Source organism: Rhinolophus hipposideros (genome assembly GCF_964194185.1).
Source record: "Rhinolophus hipposideros genome assembly, chromosome: 13".
Classification (NCBI taxonomy): domain Eukaryota; kingdom Metazoa; phylum Chordata; class Mammalia; order Chiroptera; family Rhinolophidae; genus Rhinolophus; species Rhinolophus hipposideros.
Window position 1 is genome coordinate 2,262,817 of NC_138059.1, and position 24,928 is coordinate 2,287,744.

General features: G+C 54.7%; 1 protein-coding gene across 2 annotated transcripts in view; it reads left to right on the top strand.

Annotated features, from left to right (window-relative positions):
- The window catches only part of AGO2 (argonaute RISC catalytic component 2), an 86,617-nt gene that overhangs the window by 498 nt on the left and 61,191 nt on the right, over positions 1–24,928 (top strand). The gene's annotated exons all lie outside the window — the stretch shown is intronic.

Below are 24,928 nucleotides of genomic sequence, written 5' to 3' on the forward strand. Positions count from 1 at the left end.
CCTTCCCGGGCCCACTCGTCGGGGCGCCCGCGCCGCCTGGGCCTCCGCGTCCCCGTCGCCGCCCGGGGCCCGCGGCCGGACCGGGGCGGGCGGGCGCGTGTAGGCCCGAGGCCCGCGTGTGGGCCCCGCGCCGCCGGGTCGCGCGCGGAGGCCGGGCTCTGGGCGCCGAGACGCAGGCCCGGGTCGGGGCGCGGGGCGCGGGGCGCGGGGCGCGGGGCGCGGGGCGCGGGGCGCGGGGCGCGGGGCGCGGGGCGCGGGCGGCGAGGCGGGAGCGCACTCAGTTTCGCTTTGCTCGTCGCCAGCACTTCTGCGGCCCCTTCTCTGAAGGAAAGTCTGCAGATGCTGAATTGTGGCCCATTCCGGTCGGTAGTTCGGCTTGTAAACCGAGAGGGTGGGACGCGGCCCCCCGAGCCCCCAAACGGCGTGCGGCTCCTCATTCCAGACGCGCCAGCCCCTTATTCAAGTGCTAATTGCCTTTCCCCATTTCCTAGCAGAGGTAAGGAGATGCGTTCATTTCCTTGGCACCCCTTCTACCAGTCAGCCTCTCTCTTTGGAGAAGTTCTAAAAAACTTAAAGTGCTAAAAGCGGTAACACATTGCCCCCCCCCCTTTAAGTGCACAGTCAGAAGGACCATTGACTTGCTCGTCCAAGAAAATGGTCCTGTGTTGTGCGGCGTGTCGCTGCCTCCCGCCAGGCACGTGGCTCCTAAATTTCCCGCTGGCCCTGCCACTTGCGCAGGGTCCTGCCTGGCCCCTTTGTCCGCCAGGCGGGAGCGAGCCGCAGGCCCCGCGGGCTCCATGCGGGGGGCTCTGGCCCTGTGCTGCTGAGTCCCGGTCCGGGCCCTGCGCCGCCTGCTGCCGTGGGCCCCGGCCCCACCTGCTCCAGATCCGGAGTCTGGAAGCCCCTCTTGATCCACTCGGTCCCTTGACATTGTCTCCCACTGTGTGTCTGATCACAAACAGATCTACGCCTGTGACTTCTGAGTGTCTTTTTGCTGATGTCACTTAGCTTCCCCAAGGCTGAGCCTGACGAACTTTTTAGGGCACTCAGCAAGTTGACTGAAGAATGACTTTAACCCCCCCCCCCCCCAGGGGACTCAGCCCTTGTGGGGAAGGGGTCTGGACTCTGCTGTCACAGTCCTGGGGCATGTTTGGCCTCTTGAGATTCTGGGCGGTGCCCCCCACCTGTGACATGGCCGGGCAGCCCCTCTCCCAGATGATCCTTGTAGAAGACCCAGCAAGTGTTTGCTGCCCCACTGGACGTGTTTCCTGGTTTTCCGTGTAAAAGTTGAAAGCCTGGAGAAAGGGAAGAACCTTGAGGAAGGTCAAGTTTTTGTGTTGTGTTTCACGGTATTGAATCCACAGGACAGCGTGCTAAGTTGGTGGTGTTCATTTTGAAGCTAGGTGACAGAGGCTCAGAGAGGTTAAGACCTTGCCAAGGTCATAGGACCAGCGAGCATTAGGACGATCTGTCTGATCCCCACACTGACTCTCTGTGCACTGTCCTCAGAGAGAAGGGGCTGTCAGTCTTTTGACTTTGACCCACAGTGAGAAATACCTGTTACATCTGGACTAGATTGGAGTGTGAGTACACACAGGTATCATTGAAACGAGCTTCAGGAGGCACTGCTCACCTTACTGCGTGCCCTGCACCATGAGATTTCCTCATCTGTTTCATTTTTTAAAAAAAATGCTTTAGTCCCATCCATCTCCTGGCTCCCTTTTCTGGTCGCTGAGGGCTTTTGGAAGACTCTTGCTGTGGTGCGGGCCTCCGTGCTGTGCATGGTGGGAGAGGGCCCTGCTGCCCAGATCTGCGTGCCCTGCAGCCAGCCAGCGGAGCCTGAGAAAATAAATGGGTCTGGATAGTTCTTAGATAATGGCAGGATGGGACTGAACCCAACTTTCAAGCTGTATGAGTGAGCTGTAATTACAAAGCTGTGGTGGCACACAATTTTATTCTACACACTAAGGCTTTTAATTTTTGGACTAGAGTCTCCTCAATGAAACTCTTTTTACTATTATATTTCCTAATTTAGAATAGCGAGAAGACATTCGATCTGGATTGTTACAAAACTTACAAATAGTTTTGCTACTTCCAATTTTAATACACTTACTAAGCGACTTACCAAGTAAATTAATTTTAAAAATAGAGTTCCCAGTAGGTCTGTTATGCCCATTGCCACTGCTCAAGCATATACGTGAATATCTGGACTCTCAAGTTAGGTATGTTACTATTCGTCTTTTTTTTAACTATTCGAAAGAGTTAGTGGCTTGGGGTGAGTGGATTCTCCAGTGACGGGGAACCTTCGTAGGTGAACAAATTAGTTTCGCTTTGTTTATTTAACCCCTTAAAGACCTTAGGCTGTGTCTGAGCAAATGCCTTCTGTGAGGGCGTCGTTGGTCTCACTGTTTCGACTCCGGGGGGGTCACACCCCACTCAGATTGGCTACAAAGTAACCTTGGGGACACCGAGGCTCCTTTGAGTTGTCCAGACAGGATGGTGACTTGGAGAAGTAACGGCTTTCACCGTGGTTTCTAACTCCTCCTGCACCCCACTTCGTCTCCGCCACCCTCGGTTATCTCAGGGAAGATAGGACCTGGTGTCCCACTAGTGGAGCACGCGGGCCATCGCAGCAGATGGCCTCTGCCCTGGTGCGGAGGGCGGTGGGTAGTTGTACAGAGTCCCCTTGGATCTGTTATAACCCTTGAAGAAGTTAAATAAGTGTGTAAGGAAAAAAAAGTAAAAGCCCCACGTCCTAAAGCCTGTTTAGGAAGCAGAATGTTTTTCGTTAACTTTTAGTTTCAATGTTGCAAGAGTTAACAATGCCAGTGGGGTTTCTTCTTTGTGAGGTATGCAACCCTACTTACTGTAAAGTGCCCGTCTGGTAAAATATGTTTTTGTTTCTTGAATTGTTAGCGTGAGCCTTCAAAATATAACGCTTAATTTTTTAAAACAGTTTCTATTGTGAACTAATTGAAAATACACAAAAGTAGGGTGACTACTATAGTATGCTCTCGTTTATCCATCAGCAAGCTTCAACAGTTACCCACATTTCCCACCTTTGCCTCAGATACACCCCTCCCCCCTTTTTCTTTGCAGAAGTATTCGAAAGTCAGTTCTAAGTCTGCCGCCTCGGCCCTAGTGCTTACGTCCCGTGTCTGAAGGGTGGCACTTTCTCAGCCCAGAGCCATTGTCACACTTAGTCCATACTCGGTGTCTCATTATCTCAGAAGTTTGTTGACAGGTGGTGGTTGTGGCTCCTGAATTTGAATAAAAATTCACAGAAATTTGGTTTGATGTTTTCTGAGCCTCTTTAATTGAGAGTCTAAAGCCGGCCTCCCCCCTTTGCCCTGCTCTTGACTTATGAAGCCATTGAAGTTTTAAACTTCTCTTTTCTTCACAGTATGTAACCCCTCACCCCACCCCACCCCCAGTTTTCTTTCTTTAGTAGGTTCTGTAAAGAACCCCGTTGATCAGGGTCCCTTTATTTGTCTGGAGAAGGCCGATTGGAGGTGCAGGTGCTTGTGCTTTTACTTCTGACACATTGCTCTGAGCGGTGTGTCTGGACAGGTCACGTGGCCTCTGTAACGTCCCGTTGCAGTAGGAGCCGTTTTCCTGTAGCACTCTCCCAGCAGAAGGGCTGTTTCCTAATGTGTGAAAACACAAATGACTCGAGCTTATCTCTTCTAATCATTCCAACGAGATGGACTTTCCTCCCCAGTCTTGGCTGGGCCCACTGCTGCGGTGTGAGCCAGGTAGATGGGTTCCTGGGTCACCTCCACCGTCTGTTCCCGGCCGTGTCTCCAGACTGTGTCGTCACCTTGTCCTCCACTGATGGCCGGCTGGCATGCACGCGGCCTCCCGAGACCCAAGTGCAGTGTCCTGGTGAGGGGCCTGCCCTCTTGCCCTCCAGCCGGTTAAAATATCATTAAGCGTCGCTATTCTATTTTTTTCTCTGCCTTTTTTCCCCTCGAATTTTAAAAACCCCAAAGTACCACTCATTCTCTGGGCCCTAACTCTTCATGACCAAAGCACCTGTGCCCTTCTCATTTAGCTTGCGACAGAGCTGTTCCCCAGATGACTGTACCTGGAAACTTTTGCAATGAGACTCTTGATGATTTCCCTGGGCCAGCAGGCGTGACCAAGGGCTGTCTGGGCAAATCAGGATGGACTCCCGTCTGACCAAAAGGTCTAAACTCTTACGCTGGTGGATAGGTCCACAGACCAACGGCTTACCCACGGGCAACTTCATTCACTCTCCAGTGGCTTCACGCTTAACCAAAATCCTCATGAAATCTGAAGGGCGTACAGGTCTTTGAGAGGTTGCCGCCTATTTGTACCAAAGGGGTGCCACCTAGGGCAGTGGGTGCGGAGGTGATGCCCGGCCTCTCCTGCCTGCCGAGGACTCGCTCCACGCTGGGTGGAGACACTTTCCCCAGCAGGCTGGTCCACATGGTCAGGGGCCAGGTGGGGGGCTTCCTGCCTTTCTTGCTTGAACTGGGATGGGGTGGCTGCACGGGAACGTGCTCACCACATTCTCAAGTCCCCGGGTCAGTGTTGCTTCAACTGGGCTCATGCGGGACACGAGGATGGTGCGCGGGGCGTTGGGTACGATGGGGTACCCTTGAGCTGGCACGTGGGGTGGCCACCTCGGAGTGTCGGTTATAGACAAGGCCTCAGGCTCCCGTCCCAGTGGCACTGTGTTGTCAGCGTCCTGGACGCCTGTTGGAGCAGTGACGGGACAACTCCGAAACCCCGGGAGATGGTGACGTCCCCAGGCCTCAGGCAAGCAGGCGGTGGCATCTTTGGCTTTTTGTAGGAACAAAAGAATGAATGTGGTGACACCAGTAGAAAGAGGGGAGGAAGCAAAGGAAGATGAAGGGAGTGATGAGGACACCTGGACGAATGCCGGGTGTCAGGTGCGTCGCCAGGTGTCTCCTGAGCCGCAGCTCTCCTCCCCTCACCGTGACGCCAGCCAGAGCACCTTCCAGATTGGGCCCCCTCACCGGAATCCCCACTGGGTGCTGACGTCCCTCTGGACCGTGGGGTCTCCTGCTGGTGGAGGCGCTTCCACCCGTGGGGTGATGCAGGCGGGTTGCGGTTGCTCCTCACGGCGCCGGCCCACAGAAGGGCCTGCTGGTGGCCGTCTCTACTGCTGTCGGGTTTCCCTGGTCGTTTCCTCTGCCTGAGAGTGGTGGCACCTGCGCCCGTCCGCGGCTGCTGAATGGAGCCATGTGGCCAACGTCTGCGTCCTTACTGTGCCAGCGGCGAGGGTGAGCGCTCAGCCTGACACTGACACTGCAGGCACTCGCTGCCTCCGGCTGCATCCCCGGGGAGAGCGGGATTGGCCATGTCGCTCAGAGCCACCAGAACAGACCCAAATACTGTGCCGAGACCTGACATCCGCACACACGGGACGCCCGCGGCCGGAGGACCCGCCTTGCCTCGTCATGGGGATGGGGACAGGTGAGGCCAAGGGAACACCAGGCTCTGTGTCCCAGTGATGGGTCCAGGCACAACCGGAGGAAGCCAGAGACGGCTTTCTGCTTGTCGTTTGTACGTGGCGGCTCTAAGTGGCCCGCCCGTGACTGGCCATCGCGGGGGACGCTGTGATCCCTCTGTGCTGCAGCTCTGGGAAGTGTGCTGTTTGTTAAATGTTAGAACACCCGGCTTCCCGGGAGGACGTCACAGCAGACTTGGAAGGTGTCTGAGACCTGTAGTCACCACTTAACCTTGAGCTGTCGGTGTTGAAAGCTTTGGGGAGGAGCAGGGTCAGGAGCACGTGTGGGAGGGTGGACAGTGAAAACGACATGCAGGTAATGATGTCAGGTGTGACCGCGGGGTGCGGGGGGCCTGCACTGAGAAGGGAGGCAGGTGCGGCCTGAGGGTGTGGCGGACGATGGGCTGGGCGGCCTGTGACGGGACGTGGCGGCCAGGAGGACAGCACTGGAGGGGCCTCGCCGAGTCTCCACGGGGCCCCTGGGGCTGCTGTGCTCAGCACGGACAGGAGGGAGGGGGGGCGGGGAGTCTGCCTGGTGGGGTGGGGGGGGTAGGGGGCGCTGAGCTGGGTCGGTGGCAAAGGGGGGTGGAGAGCGTCGGTGCCCCACGTCAGGGCCTCCCCTCAGGGATCCATCCGTGTTTCGTCAGTGCCCAGTGAGCCCCTGGCCTGTTGGACGAGACCCCAGTCACGTCCCACAGTCCCACATGTGTCCGGAGACAGCTCTGTGCAGCAGGGGTGTCTGTCCCTCCCTCCCCGCGCCCCCACCTGAGGACTTGAGCGTTCCCCTGTGTGCAGATCCCTCCGGTTTCTGGGTTTGAACACTTGATTGACGCAAGAGCCAAGGAAGGCCCACGGTGGAATGGGTGGATGTGTCTGCTCAATCTCGTTTTAAAATCAGTTTTGTGAAGGTGTAATGCACGTGCCACACCGTTCCCATTTAAAGTGGAAGCGAACCCCGGTGCTTCGGTATATTCACAGACGCGTGCGGCCATCACCACCATCTCACTTTGCAGTTTTTGTCCCCTCCGTCCATTAGCCATCACTCCGCCGTCCCCTCCCTCGTCCCCCCCCCAACAGCCACTGTCCCCTGTCCCTGACTCTGCAGCTCGCCCTGCTGTCCCCCTCGGCCCTGTTGGCTGGAGACACGGGCTTGAGGGCGTGGTCGGTTTCCCGCAGGCTGGTTCGGCCGTCTGCGTCTTCCCGGTGTCGTCAGCGCGTCCCTCTGTCCTGTGTGTGCCTCACGCAGACCGGTGGGCAGACCCGAAGGCCTCAGCCGACGCCGAGTCTCCTGTTTTGGGTTTGGGGTGCGAATATTCACTGATGGCAGGTGCCCCCCCAGGAGGCGGGCTGGGGGCTGCTGGTGATCGCTGCTCATTAGGCCGCATGGCTCCGCGAGGATTGTACGCAGGGGGGGCTCCGCTTCTGCCCCGCAAGGAGAATGTCCCCTGGTCAGCTGTTTGGCTTGGAGACTGTGCTGAAGGCAGAGGAATGTCAGTGAATGGCAGGAAGGCAGGACAGCGTGTTGGGAGAGGAGAGACTGGCCCGGGTGATGGAGGAGGGCCGCGGGGATGCTGTGGGTCACTCCTGCCCTTGGCCTGGGAAGGATGCTGGCTTCCTTGTGAGTAAGTGAGTAAGGAAGAGCAGCTGGGGTGAGTTTTCTCTTAGATCTGGTAAAATTCAGGCGATTCTGAGCAACCCAGGAAGAAAAGCCCAAGTCATTCCCTCTGCATCTTTATAGCGCCCGCTGTGGGTGGTGTCTGTCCCCTTCGTCCGCCACTGGTGCCAGAACCGCCTTGGTTACCTTTTGTCCACTTTCCAGTGTCCTAGCCGCGTATTACATTCAATTGTTTCTTGTTTAAAAGTTAAATCTGGTGACTGGGAACTTGTAGGAAGTTTTGAAAACCCCGCGCCCAGCCCATCCCTGTGTTGTTCCTCGTGTGGCCCTCGCCCCTTCCCCATATCCCTGGAGATTCTCCGGCCTCAGTGCAGGAGGTCCCCCAGCGGTGTCGGGAGCAGAAGGTGGCCCGAGACACAGGGAGACGCGTGGTCAGCAGAGTGGAGTGGAGTGGACCGGGGGCCACGTGTGAAATGATTTACTTGACAGGTCGCGGACGTCCACGGGGAGCGTGAGCTCACAGCATAGCAGAGGGCACACAGTGGGCAGTGTCCCTTCCATCCCCCGACCGCCCAGCTCCCCTCTGTGGGCACATGGGCTCCAGGTGTCAGATTCGACACGAGTCCGTCCCACTGAGCCCGACTGTCCATGTGGCCGCCTCCCTCCTTGCTTTTTCAGGTCTAGCCCACAGCAGTGCCCACAGCGGTGCCCTCAGGGGACGCCCTCAGGGGACGCCCGGAGCAGCCAGTGCTGGGGGCGGGGGCGGGGGCACTGGACCATCCTGGCCTGGCCCGGGGAGGCCTGTTTGTAGCTCAGCGCCTCCATCGGGACAAGGGGGACAGCTGCAGCCCCTCCCTTCCTGTGCGGACTGGCACTCGGGGCCAAGCACAGTGTGGCCTCGCTCGGGCTGGAGTCCTCCGGTAGAGAGCTGGTGGACCTCCTTCCTAGCGGTGAACTCGGAGGGAAAAAACGGATGTGGTGGGAGAAAATCCTCTGGAAAATAAATGCTATGAAGTAACTAGAAGCGATGGGGAGACGTTGGGATGGAAAGCTGTATGAGCTCTGCGTGGCATGGAGGGTTTTTGTCTTGGCTTTTTGAGGGATTAAGAATTTGTTCCGTTGGGAGTCCTGTCACCTTATGATCAGGGACTGAGAAGTCCTGGCTGCCCAGAGCAGCGTTCTGAGAGAGGCCGTGCCCTGCTCTGGGCTCACGGGAGGATGGCCCTGATGGGTCCCCCGCGTCGCCGTGGGGGCAGCGAGGGTGGTGCCCTGCCGGCCGATGCTTGCCGCCCCTGCTGGACTCTCCTGGAGGAGGACGTGTAAGTCATAGCTTGTAAGACACTGTCCTCTACAAAGCTTTCTGGGGTGCTCAGTGTCATTCCAGAAAAGAGTGGTTTTCCTTTTATTTTTGCACATTTCATGGAAAGAAGGCATTTTTAAGTCCGAGCTGTAGAATGATGGGTATTGAAGAATCTTGCAAAGTCATCCTTCGGATTGATCCTTCTCGGACTGCAAGCCAGGTGGTTGCTGTCATGTCCCCTGCCCCTGAGGGCCACCAGCCTCCTGGCGCCAGCTTTCCAGGCTGCCACACGGGTCCCCTTAACTCTGAGGCTAACCCCGCAGTACTCCTGGCCGCCACTTACATTATTGGTGTGGTCTATTCCAAGTGTGTTTGCACCGTTAACAAAGGGAAAAGAAAAATGGTCAGTGTTTCACAGAGAGACAGTTCTTGCAAAATGTCATAGCCTTTTTCAAAAATCGAGGTGAAATTCACACAACATAAAATAAACTATTTTAAAGTGAACAGTTCACTAGCACTTAGCACATTCGCACTGTTGTGCAGCCATCACCTGTCTCCACTTCCAAAACATTTCCATCACCCCGAAAGGACACCCTGTACTCCCTCAGCAGTCACCCCCCCGCCTGTCCCCCCTCCTCCAGCCGCGCAGCCACCAGTCTGGGTTCTGTCCCTACGGGTTTCCCTAACCTGGGTACTTCGTGTAAGTGGAGTCACAAAATGTATGGCTTTCTCCTGGCTTCTTTCCCTGCGCGTGATGCTTTCCAGTGTTGTCAGCACTTCGATCTTCTCGGCGTTCCCATAATCCATCGTATGATGCTGTCACAGTTTGTCCACCCATTCCTTACTGATGGACACCTGAGTTGTTTCTGCCTTTTGGCTCTTGTGCTGCCACGAACATTCGTGTACAGGTTGGTGTGTGGCGATGTTTTCATTTCTCTTGGGCACAAACCTAGGAGTGGAATTGCTGAGTTACACTGTGTCACGTGCTGAGGGACGGCCGGACCGCTTTCCGTCGTGGCTGCCCCGGCTTCCATTCCCACCAGCAGTGTCTCGGGTTTGCATATCTTCGCATCCTCAGCAACGCTTACTGTCGTCACAGCCTTTTAGAAAGTGAAATTCCTGGTGTACTAAACCATTTCTGGCATGTTTTACTAGTTGCCAAAGTGGAGTAAATACTAGATTCAACCATGTTTTGCCCGTTGCTAGCTAATCGCTAAAAGGTCCATCCACTTGTTTATGCCAGAGTTTGGAGCATGTTGGGAACCTGGGGGACAGATAAACACAGTAAAGCTAAATGTGCTGCAACAGGGTGGGGAAGAATACAAGAGTCCAGTGTGCAGGTTCAGGCCTGTATGTCCGACGCCAAAGTTCACGTCTGAGTGAAAACTGAGCGCCAGCCGTGTGCTGGGCGTGGGACCTGTGCCAGGGAAACAGAGCGCAAACTCGCGTGGCCCCTGAGTGATGAACATGGACATGAACTGAAGGGTCACCCACAAATCCATGGGAAACTGGGTGAGAACCCCTGTTACAGGAACAAGGAGGAAATGGGACCCTAGCCTGGATGGTGCCAGATGGGCCCTGGGGGCAGAGGCTGCCCTGGGCATGGTGGCCTTCATCCAATGCCAGGGAGCATATTTGAGACACCTGTGCCCTGTGTGTTTCTAAGGAACCCACTGGCCTCGGGGACGTGCTTGGAGGTGCTCAGAGGCAGCCCAGTGGGGAGGTATTTGCGACACAGGAGGGAGCATGTGGAGCTGAGGCACAGGAGGCTGTCTAGGAGGTGTCTGATTTGGGGGGCGTCAGGGGGCCTTGGATGGGCGGTGATACAACGCACTGATAGAAGTGAGCAGGTTTATGCTGAGTTTGCAAACCTGGAGAGAAAGTTTTAAAGGACTTTCTAATGAGGGAAAATCCAAATGTACACAAAAATGGAGGAAATGCTAGGATGCCGTCACGTGACCATCACTGCCCAGCAGTTGAGCCCGGCCCTGCCATCTCTCTGTCCCTGCTCCACGCCCTCTGTCACTTGAAGCATCAAGTCACTGCAGTCACTTATTTTATAAAACGTTTAGGTTTATAGAGCAGGGGCCAAAGTAGTACAGGGTTCCCGTACCAGCTCCCCCCAGTGTTACCACCCTGTGGAGTCAAAGGACCATTACCAGGAACGGGAAACCAACATGGATACGGTACTGTTACCTGACCTATGGGTCTTGTTTAATTCTGACACGTGTCCCTTTCTGGGCTCCCCTGTCCCACCCAACGCCTCCCTTGCATGTGTTGTCACGTATCCTCTGCTTCCTCCGATCTGTCACAATTCCTCAGTCTTTCTTTGGCTTTTGTGACCTTGACATGGGAGCTCTTTCGGGCGCCTGGGTCCTGTCGACATAGGCCCATCACTTTCTGAGTATTTCCCCCTGGACCTGGAAGGCACTCCCGGCTCGCCATGTGTGTCTTCTGCCCCAGCCCATTTCATCCAGGAGCCCTTGTTCCTTTGATGGGAGGATGGTGTGACAGACCCGCCCTGCTGTGCTTTTCTCCCTGTGTGTGTGTGTCACAGACCGAGAGTTTGCAGTGGGACTTCCCATGCGATGCCAGCGCAGGGCCACAGCTCTGAGTCTCGCTTTGCCCGTTCCTGATTGATAACTTCTCTATGAGACGGAGGTCTGGCTCTCGTCACCCACGATGTGTTTGCTTGTTTGTTCACACCCAGCATCACAGAACGTCATCTCAGGAGGGCTGGCCTGGACCTCTGGGAGAAACCAACGTCCTTTCTACACGTCGGTTGCGTGTGTGCTTAGCCGGGCAGTGCAGTCTACCCGTTGTCCCCCGTTCCTGCCCGCATTGCCTTCTGTCCCCCCCCAGTGTGTCGCGCACACTCATTCGCACGCGTCCCGGCGCCCTCTCAGCCTTTTCCGGGCGCCTTCTCTGTCCTGTCCTCCCTCCTCTGCCGGTTGCTGTCTGCCCCCAGCATTTAGGGACTCCCCCCACGTGGTGGTGTTGGGTCGGCCTCTTGTGGCCTTGCTTCTAATTCTTCCCGTCTCTGAGAAATTGAGTCAAATGTGGAGGGTAAACACCTCGTTGGACTGAAAAATGAGATTGTTGTTCACATTGAAATCTGAAGTAAATTGAGGAACGGGCACCCGGTCTTCTCTTATACATTGTTCTTCCTGTAGCCAGTGTAAACATTCGAGTGGCTACAATGTACATGCCAGAACCCGCGACTTGGTAACACTTGCTGCTAACGGCGCCGTGACCACTGTTTGCTACAGGTACATACTGTCTGCCAAGGAGAGTCCCAGACCTCCTTCTGTGTGGAAACCGAGTCAAGGTGCAGGCCACCTGCAGGAGCAGCCCAGCAGCTGGGTTCTCGGGGGCGCGCCGCCCCCGCCCAGCTCCCCGCAGGCCCCTCCCATCACCTCCCAGGCCCCTCCCAGCTCCCCGCAGGCCCCTCCCAGCTCCCCGCAGGCCCCTCCCATCACCTCCCAGGCCCCTCCCAGCTCCCCGCAGGTCCCTCCCATCACCTCCCAGGCCCCTCCCAGCTCCCCGCAGGCCCCTCCCAGCTCCCCGCAGGGGGTTGACCGGGAGTCTACCTGTGCTGTGGACTATGGCCATAGGCAGTGCTACCTTTTGAGTCTTTTCTTTTTAAAATCATTCTTCCCTTCATATTAAAAGGAAAAATGCATGCTCATTTCAAAGAATTTAGAAGGTCTGAAACAAAAAGAAAAAAAACCCATAATATTACTTTAGAAGAAATACTTGGTTTGTTTAGAATACTTGATGTGTGTTTATTTCCAGACTTTTATTCAGTCTATACATAGAGAGTTGGGATTAGCCTGCATTTATAATTTTTATAAGTTTTCCTTTTCACCCCATACCTTGAGTATTTCCGAGTGCTGTTGTGTGTGTGTTGCTGGGGGGGGCACTCATGCTTACAACGTTTAATGTAAGAAGGTGACAGCAGGACACTCGGTCAGATGGTGGCCTCCCAGGTACGCAGGTGAGGAAAGTGGGCGGCTGTGACCTGATTCCTGAATAGTGACCATCTAGTTGTGTGATGTTGGCATGTCAGCAACCTCTCCTTTCCTGTCCCTCAGTCTTCTCATTTGGTAAAATGGGGGGGGGAGAAAATCCCCTCAAAAAGTTATTGTGGGTTCAGTGAGCTGATGAGCTTGAGTGGCTGGTCTCCAGCAAGCTCTTGTGGCGGCTGGTGTCATTATCTTTCTTCCATGTATTTCTGGTGAAGCCCCTCCTCCTTCAGGGCACTTTCTACAGCCTCTGATCGGCGTTCAGGGATGATTCGGTGTCCTGTCTCTCTGACTGGGGACTGCACCCCAACATCTGGCCAGGTCCTAGTGGGCAGCAGATCGTGAGTATCTATTTGTGTGGACTGGATGGTGTGGGGGTAGGGCGAGGGTGGCAGACACACGGCTTAGTAAGAACACACAGGCACTTAGATGTAAACAGATAACACAAGACATGTCTATTTCCTAAAACGTTGATTGCAGAAGCCCCTTGCTGTAAACTGACTTCATGTGTAAGGCGGGTGGCCAGGACATGTGCCAAGCACTATTGAGGGACACTGCACCCCAAGACTGAGAGTAGAGAGGAATGAATGCCCCCCACCTCCCTGCGGCTCCCCCATTCTTGGGGAGAACTGAAGGTAACGGGCAGTTTCAGGGGCCCCCTCGCTGTATACTGGGTTCCCTCCCTGGTTCTGCTCATCGCTTGAGCTCTTGGCACCTGTTTCTTTGTCTATAAAATGGAGATAATAGTAGTACACATTTTTGTTAGTGTAACTAAAAAGTATGTGTTTATATGAAATTATGCATCAGAACTGTCAGAATAATTAGCACAGTGTGTTGCATTTTATGTATAATATTTAGTTATAACGTTGATTATACTTATGTATTGTAACTGTTGACCATGACAGTGAATCACAGTAATGTGCATAATTAATAATCACTAATTTTAATTGACAGTGATTATTATTATGGAGATAAAAGGAATTAATACACGGGAAGTGCCCCCTGGTGCTTGGGCTGTGTGCCCCCCACTGTCACTTACTAGAATCATGATGGTTTTGGGGGTGGGAGAAATGCTGTGGCTCCTTTGCGGAGGGTGCCCTTCTGAGAGCACGTGAAAGCCAGGCGTAGAGATGAGTCTGTGCCACCATTGCTGGGACTGGTGAGGGCCCCCCACACACCCCACTGGGTGAGCCCCACATGGCAGCACATCTGTCAGTCCAGACGGTTTTCCACTGTGTTCCAGGAAGGCATGTCCACTGGGCGTGAGTTGCTTCGATTCCGAGGTTAAGATTAGAGATTGATTTAGGTGAGTGGGAGCATGTAGTTCTCATAAAAGGCCCCTCTTTGAATGGGGACGCAGTCTCTTGCTCTTCTAAGTGACCAGTCTCCTGTCTGGCCCCAGCTGTTTGCTTGGACATTGTCAGAGTTGTTTTCTAAACAAAGCCCCAGAAGAAACGAAGCAGACACATTAGTGCTGTAACTCGAGCCTGCGTTTTAATTCAGAACAGACCTCTGCGTGGATGGGATCGTGACTCACGGAAGGGGGACGTGTCTGTGTGTAACAGAGCTGTGTGGAGGGCGGAGACAGACACTTGCAAGAGGCCCGTCCAGCTAACAAAAAGAAAAACAAAAATAACTCTGAACATGTTAAAACGTAATTTAACCTGTGTTTCTCACCCCCAAACACACTGCAGTCCACAGAGAAGACTCCCTTTGACCTGATACGGTGCCCTTTTGTCCTGTCCCTAAGATACCAGCAAGCGATCAGGTAGTGGCTTAAAGCCATGCGGTGTGCCAGGCAGGTCCCGCTGGGGCCAGGGTGGTCTGAGAATGGCCGCCAGTGGGGCCTGGGGGCTGAGAGCAGGTGTAGGCAGCTGGTGGCAGCTGCCCCCTGTCGGGTGGCCGCTCCTGGGCCATCGGGCCCTGCAGGCCTGGAAAGGTGCCCTGTCGCCATGCACCTTACTGTGTTTTTGCTTATTTTATTTTAAAAGTGGTCTGCTTTAAATGCTTGCATTTGGCAAATCAATACCTTTGGTCTTATAAAGAAATTTACAGCATAATTACTGGACTTGTGAAATGGTTACTAGGGGAAGTGGGTGGAAAGTCAGGAGTATGTGAATGGCAGTGACCTGCGGGAGTAGCATCAGTGTGTGTGCGATGGAGGTGGTCACAAGAGTCGCACAGATGAAGTTTGGGGCTCAGGCAGTGGCTTCAGCTGCGAGGTGAAGACTCTTGGGGGTGGTAGCTAACAGCAGCTCACATAGGCTGGCGGCGTATTTACTGTGTACCAGGCACAGGGAGAAGTGAGGGAACTGAGGCACAGAGCAGCTCGGGTTGCGCAGCGGGAAGTGCTGGATGCCAGCTCTGGATGCCAGCTCTGGACTGGGGCGACCCTGCAAGTCCTGGGGTCTTGACCCAGGTGGGTGTCGTCTGGGTGTCAGACCCGGAAGGGGCCTCAGTGAGCACATCAGAACGTAGCTGTCCTGACTTTACCATAATTCTGCAGACGTGCAGGACCTTCAAAGGGAGCTCTTTGGAGTAGCACAAACTTCATCAATGAATAAAAGGGAAAAAAATCGACTTGAAACTAAGTGCATTTGGATTTTTCCAGTCTTTTTATTAAATAACAGTCACTTGAATTTTTTTTTTTAAGGAAGATCTTTTGAATTCATGAATGCTGACTTGAGTTTCAGTTTTGCTTTCTTGTTTTGTTTTTTAAACTATGGATTTGAGTCATTTGGGGCCGTGACCCCCTCCGGCCTACTTTGTGTGGTGACCTTGCAGGACCCCAAACATTCTGGGGGGTTCCCATTAACATGTCCCCTTTGCTAACATGTTGGCCATTATCTTAAGTGTTGTTTTTTTTTTAAGGTTAAACTAAAAAATGGGCAAAGGAAAGAAGATGGTGGTATTTCCAAGTCTTCAGATGACTTCCCCTCTGTAGGATCTTAACCAGTCGAGACCCCGAGACTGGTCAGGAGCGGTTGTCGATCCGATCCTCTAACCCTTCCCCTTAGAATCCAGTCGAAAGCGTTTGCTCAAAGTGGGGAGGCACACCTGTTTGATCAGATCTTCTCCCTCCTGGAATTTTATGTATTTTGAAGTAGATGATGTTTGCTTTTTCTGAGTGGAGCACTTGATAAATAGTTGTTCAAACTGAAGTAACTGGATCAACTTAGAGATAATGTGGTGATTTGCCAAATCTCCAGAAAAGAAAAACAATGTGCAGGAAATGTGGACTGGTCCCTTTATTGCGGATCCTGAAAGGTGAGCACCCCGGCTGAGTACCCGCCGCCCGCCGCTCCATTGCAGGCTGTTTATGTCAGGAGAAGACCAGCTGGGTTAATCCAGGGATGTTTGTAAATTGGCTTCATCCATTGAGGTCCACTGTGATCGTTTTCCTTCCTTTGGAACAGGCATGGACTGCTTCCATGTTTACTAATGATTAACTCTGTTTATTCTGTTGACATTGGGTGTGTGTCCATTTCCCTTTTTGGGGTGGCAGTTTCCTAGAGAGTGGCCTGTCGAGTGCGGTCTTACTTGTCACCTCCCACGTCAGCACTGCAGGCTGGCGGAAGTGAAATGGAGTCAGAGCGCCGAGCTCCCGGCGGGTCAGACGGACCAGTCCTCTGCCCGCTCACCCCTGCTGTTGCTCTTCCCATCATCAGACGAAACCCCTGTCAGAAATGCCTGTGGGGCTCCCAGCCTCCGGTGAGCCGCCCTCCAGTGCCAGCATTTCTGCTCTTCCTGGGGACCTAGGCAGAGCCTCCGCCGGAATAACAGGCACACCACACCCACAACAGGGTGGATCCGCACAGAACCGGGTGTGGTGCTTAGAGCCAGAGCACCAGTGTCAGGAAGGCCGCTTTGATTAAGTGGTGTTGCGATTTACAAACGTGTTTGCATCACACTGCCCAGAGGACGGTCTGCCTGGCGTCTGAGTTCCCCAGGCTGTGGCCCAGCCATCCAGGCTCTGACTGGTGAGGGGTCGGGTGGGTCCTTTGTCTGGGGCCTCTAAGGACCTGTCCCCTGGGGCAGGTGTGGGTGGGAGGCAGCTGATGGGTGGGTGGGGGAGGAAGGAGGGGTCTGCTGCCCTCGGGGCTGCCTTGGGGCCGGCCAGCCCTGGCTGGGTCTGCTTCCCTTTGGGTTGCTGGCGACAGTCTACTCTCCCTCGGGTCCTGCAGACTTCTTCCTGAAAACAGGCATCTGTAGTGGATGGTGTCTACAATTTGTTGAATCGCTTGTGCTTTTGATGGAGGTGTTTATAAAAGTTGTCCAATGCGGAAAACCTCTGTCTTTCCCAGCTGGTGCTGATGGAGTTTTCTAGTAATTTAAGTTCTCATTGACTTCAATGTGCGTCTAAGAGAGCTTAGAGGTCTTGAAGGGCCTTCCATTCCTGGCTGGCATGCAGAATGAGTTTAAATCATTTTGTGGGCACGGAAAAAGACCCTTCCCTGCCACCTGTCCTGCTTGTCCTTACTGCCACTGTTTAAAAATAAAGTGATCCCCTCCCCCCCAAGAAACGGCCGCTGGGAGCTCTGTTGGCAGGTGTGCTCATGCCAAACCTCGTCCCTGGCCGAGCTGTAGGATGGTTTTCATGTTTCACTAGTGGCTTCTGACCTGCTCCAGAAAAATGCAAGTGACGATGTGACCCACATAGAGGAAAGTGTTCTAACTGGTTCTCCACCAGCAGGCAGTCTCTTCTGATGTGTGAAAATTGTTGATAAAGAGTAACTTATCTGCTGTCTTGTCAGAGTCCTGTCCCAGGGACAAGGGCAGAAACCTGGGCGTCTAATGCCAGGACTAGTGCAGTGCCCTCTCCCACCTGGCGGGGGAGAAGTAAGAGGCGGCCAGGCAGAGGCCACCTCGGGCCTGCTGTGGTCACTGCCTGCTTGGACAGTGGCCAAGGTTGTCGGCTATTTGTAGCCTAGGTCTGAGGCCTGGAGTATCAGGACTGGTGACCTCGCCCTGCCCACCCCCAGCCTCTCCCTGGCCTGCCCCCGAGGCCCCCACGGGCCACCTTCCATTCACTGCCTCTCTGGTTGCCTTGTCGGTGGGTCCTTGGTCCTGTCATGTTTCCTGCTGATGGGAATTCCTTCTGCCCAGGACCTGCTCAAAATGGGTTTCTTACGCAGCCTTGCCCAGTCGCTGAGCAAGAATGCCTGTCTCTTCTCCACAGCTGAAAAGCTGTTGGCTATTACTGGGTGGTTATTTCCTTTCACCTCGTGTTCTAGAGCCTTGCAGGCCTGTCCCCATCCCCCCACTCTCCACGCCCCACCCGCCAGTCCTGACCCTCCACTGAGTTGGCACAATTACTGGGGTCTGGTGAGTGATGGGTGCCTGGGAGGTGGTGTCAGCTGGACCCCCAGGTCCCAGGCCACTGGGCGTGGGGAGAAGTCTCAGTGCCATGAGAGGCGCTGAGTGAGAAGGTGCATTGGCTGCTGTGGGCAGACAGACGGACGGACAGACATTGGCCACCTGGCCCTGGATGAGGGCTTGGCAGTCGGCTCCTTTGCTCAGCTGTGCTAGTCGGCGTGGGAGAACTCTCCCTGAGGCCACCCTGACGGCATGCGGGGCTCTCTCAGGTGGTCAGGACACTGCTCTGTGACCCACAGACGGCCGTGTGTCCCTGTGTGGAGCGACTGGACAGTAGTACGTGTGCCAGAGAAGCTCGTCCCTCACAGCTCTTACCTGGCTCCTGGCGGGTGGGATGCTGCCCTTCTGGGGGTGGTACAGGCATGGCCCCACAAACCACAGGCTGTGCTGGCTGGAGCGCAGGGCTGGGCTGCCTCCCTGGAGCCAGTGTCACCGGGGCTGCGAGAGCTGCTCTACTGTGGTGATGCTTGCGAGCCACACCCTTGTGCGTGGTGCTGCCTTCGGCCTGCGCCCTGCCCCTGGCGTTGGTGCAACGGGACGTGTCTGCTCGGGGCAGTGCGGGGTCTGAGTGGCCCCCAGAACAGGAATGGAGCTGTGGGTCTCACCGACCATTGTGGAGCAGGGGGCCGGGCAGATGAGACCCGTGCTGTCTGCAGACCTGGCGTCAACACTGGCCGTGCTAGGGCGTCCCTGGGCGGCCTGGGCGGGAGGGATACAGGTGGGGTCCCGGAGTAAAAGGCAGTGTGAGCACCCCGCTCTTGTGGGCGTCTCTGTCTTGTATAACACTGGTGTTCAAAAGAACAGCTTTATTTTCTCAAGATACAGCTCGCAAAAGCCCCAAATTACCACTGTGTTTTTATGTGTTGTGGTTACGAGCGGAGAAATCTGTTAGTGCTGATAATTCGTCCCATGGACGTGTCCCCTGAACCCCCCCGAGCAAGTCCCAGCCCTGTCCTGTCCGAGGAGCACGGCAGAGCTCGGTGCTGAGAAAACACGTCGATTAAAGAGGATACAGAGGAGTGTATGCCCGTGAACTATGTGTGACGTGGAATTTGCCATCTTACAGGACGCTGTTCAGTGGCATTAAGCACGTTCACACACAGTGTTCGCAGCCAGCGCCTCTTCCCGGTTCCAGAACTTTCCAGCACCCCACACAGAGCCTGGTCCCTGGCAGCTGTCACTCCCGCTCCTGCTCCCCAGCTGCTGCTGACCACTCACCACAGACGTGACCTGCCCCTTCGGCCTCAGTGCTCCAGGCCCACCCTCGTGGTGCTGCGTCGGCGCCTTCTGTTCTCTCCTGGCTGAAGAATATTCCGTGGTGGCGGCCGACCACACCTGTTTAATCCTTCTCTTATCCACGGACATGCGGGTTCTTTCCAGACATTACATTTTGAATGATAAGAGCTTTAATTTGCTGTGCCCTCCAGCCTTGCCTGGAGGGATTATAAATGTGTGTGACTTAAAAAAAAAATCGGGATACATAAAAGCTCAGTTTCACTTTTGTGTCCCTCCGTCACTTTGGAGAGAATGACACTTGTCCCTTGTTGGCGTCGTGGGAACTGGGAGCAGCAGGCGGGGGCTGCGAGCACCTGCACGTCTGCCCACCCGTCCGTCTGTCCCTGTCCAAACGGGCTGCCAAGGAGCGTCACTGAGCGCCGTCCCCAGGGACTGAGATGCTGCCTTTGGGTAAATTAAAATGTAGCTGATGTTCTGGAAGGAGCTGCTCTTCGATGTTATTAGGTTGGTGCGAAAAGTACTTGCAGGTTAAAGGGTTAATAAGTACAAAAACCTCAGTTACTTTTGCACCAACCTAATATTTCTCTGTGTATGTAATTTTGGGGAAATTTTACCGCAGTTTCAGTAAACCTCTCTGAGTTGTCGATGTTTTAGTGTGAGCATAACTGATTTATAACATGAGAAAGCAACACGTTCTGTATAATTTGTGTATAGTGTTGGTCATATTTGGGACATTTCCTGGCTTGGTGGCATGTGGGGAAACACTTATTTTTGACACTTTGCTTCGTTTTCCAGGCACTAGTTGACATGTCCCTTTACTAAGGGTCGTATCAGGCCTGGGGAGCCCCCTGCCCAACAGCTGTGAAGCTCCCCATTCTCACTTTGCTCCCCAGCCGGCGCCCAGGCCTCTCTGAGCAGGCTTTCTCCTCCTTTCTTGCAAAGTTCCTTTCGTTTGGCTTCATTGGCCATGGTTGCCACCATTCATTTTCCTGTTTAAGTCCACAGTTGGGAGGAAATCGAAACCTGAGCCAGTGTGCGAAGCTGCCAGTCAGCTGATCCCAGGATCCCAGTGGCCTCAGAGCCGGCCGCTCTCCTACAGAGACCACTGATGGAAGCTGCAGACCCCCCCCCGCCCCCCCCGGGAAACGCTCGCATGCTGGTCACGCCGTCTCCTGCAGAGGTGGGCATGTGCGCCCCTGCGGTGGAGCCTGGAGTCCTGCTTCTGCGTGCGTCTTCAGGCCCGCTCACACCTCCCTTGTCTGGGTAATTCCAGACACTTTGATCGTCCCTCATTTGCTGGCGTATTTTTTACACCTTTAAAGGAACTTTTCACTTTCTAACGTGGATAATGGGAAAGTCAAATGGTCCCTGGTGTCCTCATCACTCAGCCTCCAGAAGCCCAACGTGTGGCCGGTCTCATTTCCTTGCTGGAACACGTTGAGGGGTGGCCCACGTACCTCATTATTTACCCGCACCTGCTTCAGTGCGTGTCTCCAGAAGATGAGGGCTCTTCAAAAACGGAACCACAGCACCATGACCCTTGAGAAGTAGCTGTTCCTTAATGTCATCAAACGCACACTTAGTGTCCCAGGTTCCAGGCTGTCTCGGCAATGCTTTCGCCTTGGTGTGTTGCAGTCAGTATTTGCACACATAATTAGGTGTCCGTTCCAACGGACCTAAATATGTTTGCTGATGTAATTTCCAGGGTCTTGACAGGTAATGCCCAGCCAGGTGAAAGCAGGTGCCAAGCAGAGGCCACGTCTGCTGCTAACCCCCACCACGCAGAGCACACGCTGGTATCGGCGAGGCTTAGAACGTATCTTTTCCGTGGTGTCATTCAGCTGACGCTCCCCAGAACTCTGTGGCTTCCATAGCACCTGCTCTGGGGCTGAGTGTCCAGGCTGGCCAGGCAGCTCTGCCCTTTGGCTGGGTCCTCTCAGGGGCCTGGGCAGCTGGGCCTGGTCAGCGCTGATCCACGTCTCATCCCCCAGAAGGCAGGGGTCCCTAGCAGAGAGAGCAGAAACACTCAAGCTCTTTTGAAAGCTCCACAGAGTTGTGGAAAGTTCCCTCCTGTTCCACTGGTCAGGGCAGGCCCCACACCCGAGTCTGTGGACAAAGGGCATCTCCCCACGTGACACAGCTCTGTGACCATGAGCTTGTCTAGGAGGGAACTGCTCATAGGTGGAGTCTCTTAAAACGGCCCTGAGTGACATAGTGACACGTGCTACAAGAATGACCCTCAGAAACCACATGCTCAGTATTGAGACCGTGTCGTATGAGTCTGTTTGTGTGAAATGCCCAGAGTAGCCAAATCCATGGAGGCAGAGAGCAGGGGGCTGGCTGCCCGGCGCTGGCGGAGGGAGTGGGGCGTGACTGCTCGTGGGCACACGGCTTCCTTTGGGGTGATGGAAATGTCTGGAATCAGAGTGGCGATGGTGGCACAGCAGTATGAATGTACTAAAAGCCACTGAATGGTTAAGGTGATAAATTTTGTTACGTGAATTTTAATATAAAAGAAAAAAACTGGCCCTGGATCATTATATGCATATTTATGAGCCCAGATTTCCAAACTTGATGTTGAGCTTGAGAGTACCAGACTGGCTCGTGACCAGCCAAAGAAGACGTTTGGGCTCCCACCGTATGCTGAGTGGGGTCCCCCAGGACACAGGACACCCAGCCTGCAGTGTGCGAACGTTCCCCAAGCTGCAGAGGGCTCTAGGGAAAGTGGCCCAGAGCAGGCCTTTCAGAGAGCCGTGACTAGACGTCTCGCTAGTGGCTGGAGCCTGGCGTGGAGGGGGAAGGGCCACAGTTATGCCACTTACAGATAGCACTCTGCGTCTGGCACAGTCGGAACCCGAGATACGAGGTGCAAGTATCATTTAGAACACAGAACACATTTGTATTGCTTTTAAATTGTGAGCGTCTCTCTCTTCTGGAAGAATTGATTAAAGAGAGCCAACGGCCCTGGGGGTTTTCTCTGCTTGATTTCCAACAAATATCTTCCTAATTAATTATTCTGGCTCGGCAAAAATTGTACCTCTATGGAACGCCAGTATTCAGAAGTGACATTTCAAATGTGTAGTTGTACATATTGGGGGACTGCCTGGTTCCTGTCATTTGGTGGATTTGGGGACTTGTGTCCCTTCCCAGTGAGTGGATGACAGTGGAATTGGTGTTGACTGGATTGGAGCCACAGGCGGGGGTGGCAGCAGTCGCCTTGCTGAAGTATGCGCAGCATTTTCCTTCTGAAAACAGCCTTCAGATGCTTTACTTGGTATAAGGACGTTCTGCATTCTGTTTGTGACAGTAGTGCTGTGGTGTTTGCCATTCAGTGTGGCCTGTTTTATTACCATTAAAATCACATTTCTTTGCACAGAATATAGGGATTTTGATTTCAAACAAACCTGGGAGTATTCTTATAACAAAATCTGAACTGAACCACCTGCCACCTAAAGGTGCCACTGAGGAGAGGGACCCTGCAGCCGTGACCTACTCATACCCAGGGATATTTTGATGTGTAATGAAAAATGTTATCACTAAAAAGATGTGAGCAGAGGCTAAAGTTTTCCCTTCGTAATACTTATTTTTAAGCTCTATCTTACTCTGTTTAAGAAAAAGAAGGACTCTTCCGTGTTGGTGTGGGAAGCAGTGCCACAGAGGGATGTGTTGGTCGGGGGGTATGTGAAGCTCTCGAGACAAATCGCTCCAGTCGATTCTGTGGCAGGCATGCAAACCCAGCAGCTGTGTGCTTCCCTTTGTGCACGTCCCCGGGGGAGTGTGGGCTCCGATGCGGTGCCCTGGCGAGGGGCTCTGGGGGGTTTTGCAGGCCTAACCGCCAGGGAAGCCGCACATGTGGTGTAGCTAGTCGGCCACGTGCCCGTTGGCCATGGAAGAACAGGCAGCCAGACCCCGGCCATCAGCCATCGGGCTCTGCCACACTGAGGGAGCAAAAAGGAAAATCAGTCTCCTGAGATGGCTCGTCACTGCCGTCCAAGCCGCCACCTGCTCTTGTCCTAAGTGCTGGGCGAGAGCAGTGGACAGACCCAACTGCGCTGCCCCTGGGAATGCACTTCACAGAGAAGGCAGGGGCTCCTAATGGCCACAGCAGTGGTCCCTCTCACACGGTGACATTGAAGAAAGGCCCGAAAGAGATGAGGGAGGGAGTGAGCCACAGATCTCTGAGGAGCGTTTCTGGCAGAGGGACTGGCGAGTGGGAGCCCGGGAGCCCGCTGGGCAGCCGGAGTCACTGGCAGCCTGGGGTGGGAGAGGGGCGGGCAGGGCAGTGGCTGAGATTCCGACCGAGATCGGTGCCACTGGGCATCTGAGCTGAGTGACCGTTTGCCTTTGCGTCTCTGGCTGCTGTGTGGACACAAGGAGGGCCAGTGAGGAGGACGATGGCCTGGACCCGTGTGTGCCCAGTGGACACAGCAGTTGATGAGTCTGGCTGTGTGGTCACCTGTGAAAAGGTGGAGGCAACAGGACTCGGTCATGGCTGGTTGTGAGGATGGTGTAAGATGGGACAGTCGGGGAAGACGCGACATATTGGCCTGAGCAGTGACCTCGTGAGTGAGATAAGTTCACCTGGGGGGTGAGTAATGGGGGGTCTGGTGACTGTCGGGTGGGGTCTGAGGAGTCAGGGCCGTCTGCCTGGTTTGGGGTGGGGCAGAGAGAAGGGGAGGACAGACTTGGAGCCAGCGAGTGTGGACGACTCCTTCAAGAGAGGCCGCACAGGGGTGGGGAGTGAGGGGCTGGGGAGCGGAGCTGCTTGGGACACATTTGAGTCCAAGGTGTTTATTGGACATCCCGGAGGAGGTACTTGGAGGGCAGCAGGGGCGACGTGTGGACTAGAGAGGGACCCAGCGGAGGTCAGCGCGTACAGAGTGCTGGCACCCCATGGCCGGTGACATCCCCGGGCGAGCTGTGGGTGGATGGACGGGGCAGTCCTGGAATGTCCATGTCTAAGAGGACAGGAAGGTAGGAGGAGCCAGCCCAGTGGTGAGGGACGGTCCCCTGTCAGGGCTGAGGTGCGGCCCGGTGATGTGGCAACGTGGGGACTTGGCAAGAGCAGTTTTGTTTGCATGGTGGGGCTCAGCCTGGCTGGAGGGTGACAGACCAGGGAGCGTTAGAAGCAGGTGAGCAGTTGATGGACAGCTGAAGGGAAATGGGGTCCCCAGTTTGCTTTGTTCCTGGAGTCAGTTGGGGGTGCGCTGTTTGTCTGAGAGCACCTGCTCCATCCTCATTCTTCAGAGAGTTTCTCCAGTTCGAGGTCATAGGCTGAGAGTCTGCTCTTAGCGCTCTGGCGGTATTTTCTGGGTATGCAAGTCAGCCGTCTGTCTAACCGTGGTTGTTTTACAGCCGCTCTATTTTCTTCTCGTGTCTTAAATGATCTTTTCTCTGTCTTTGTCTTGTTCTGTTTAAGATGGGAGTGATGTCAGCATGTTTGTGTGCTGCTGGGAATATCTGGTGGCAAGGGGGGAATTGTGATGCGGGAAGGTGTTGGCTGTTCCTGCGAGAAGCACCGACACCCCCACCCCCACCCCCGGGGTCTCTCTTTCTATGGCTTTTATTCCCTCGTGAAGCCGAAAATGAGTCCCAAGCCCGAGAGGAGGAGCGAAAGGAGGTGCCGCGGTGTGGGCTGAGGTGCAGCCTGGACCCGGGTAGGCTTCAGATGGTGCGGGGGGGTCCGGGGAGCCCGGCGGCCACAAAGGTAAAGGGGTGCAGTCAGCAGGAGCGTGTGTGTCACACGTGCAGCTCCGTTCAGACCCGCGTTGCCTCGCCCTTGGCCCCAGCGGAACCTGCGTTCTCGGTGCTGACCGACGTGTGGTGGTGTTTCCTCCTGACCCTTCCCAGGAGCCCTGCAGCCCTGCGTCAGGACA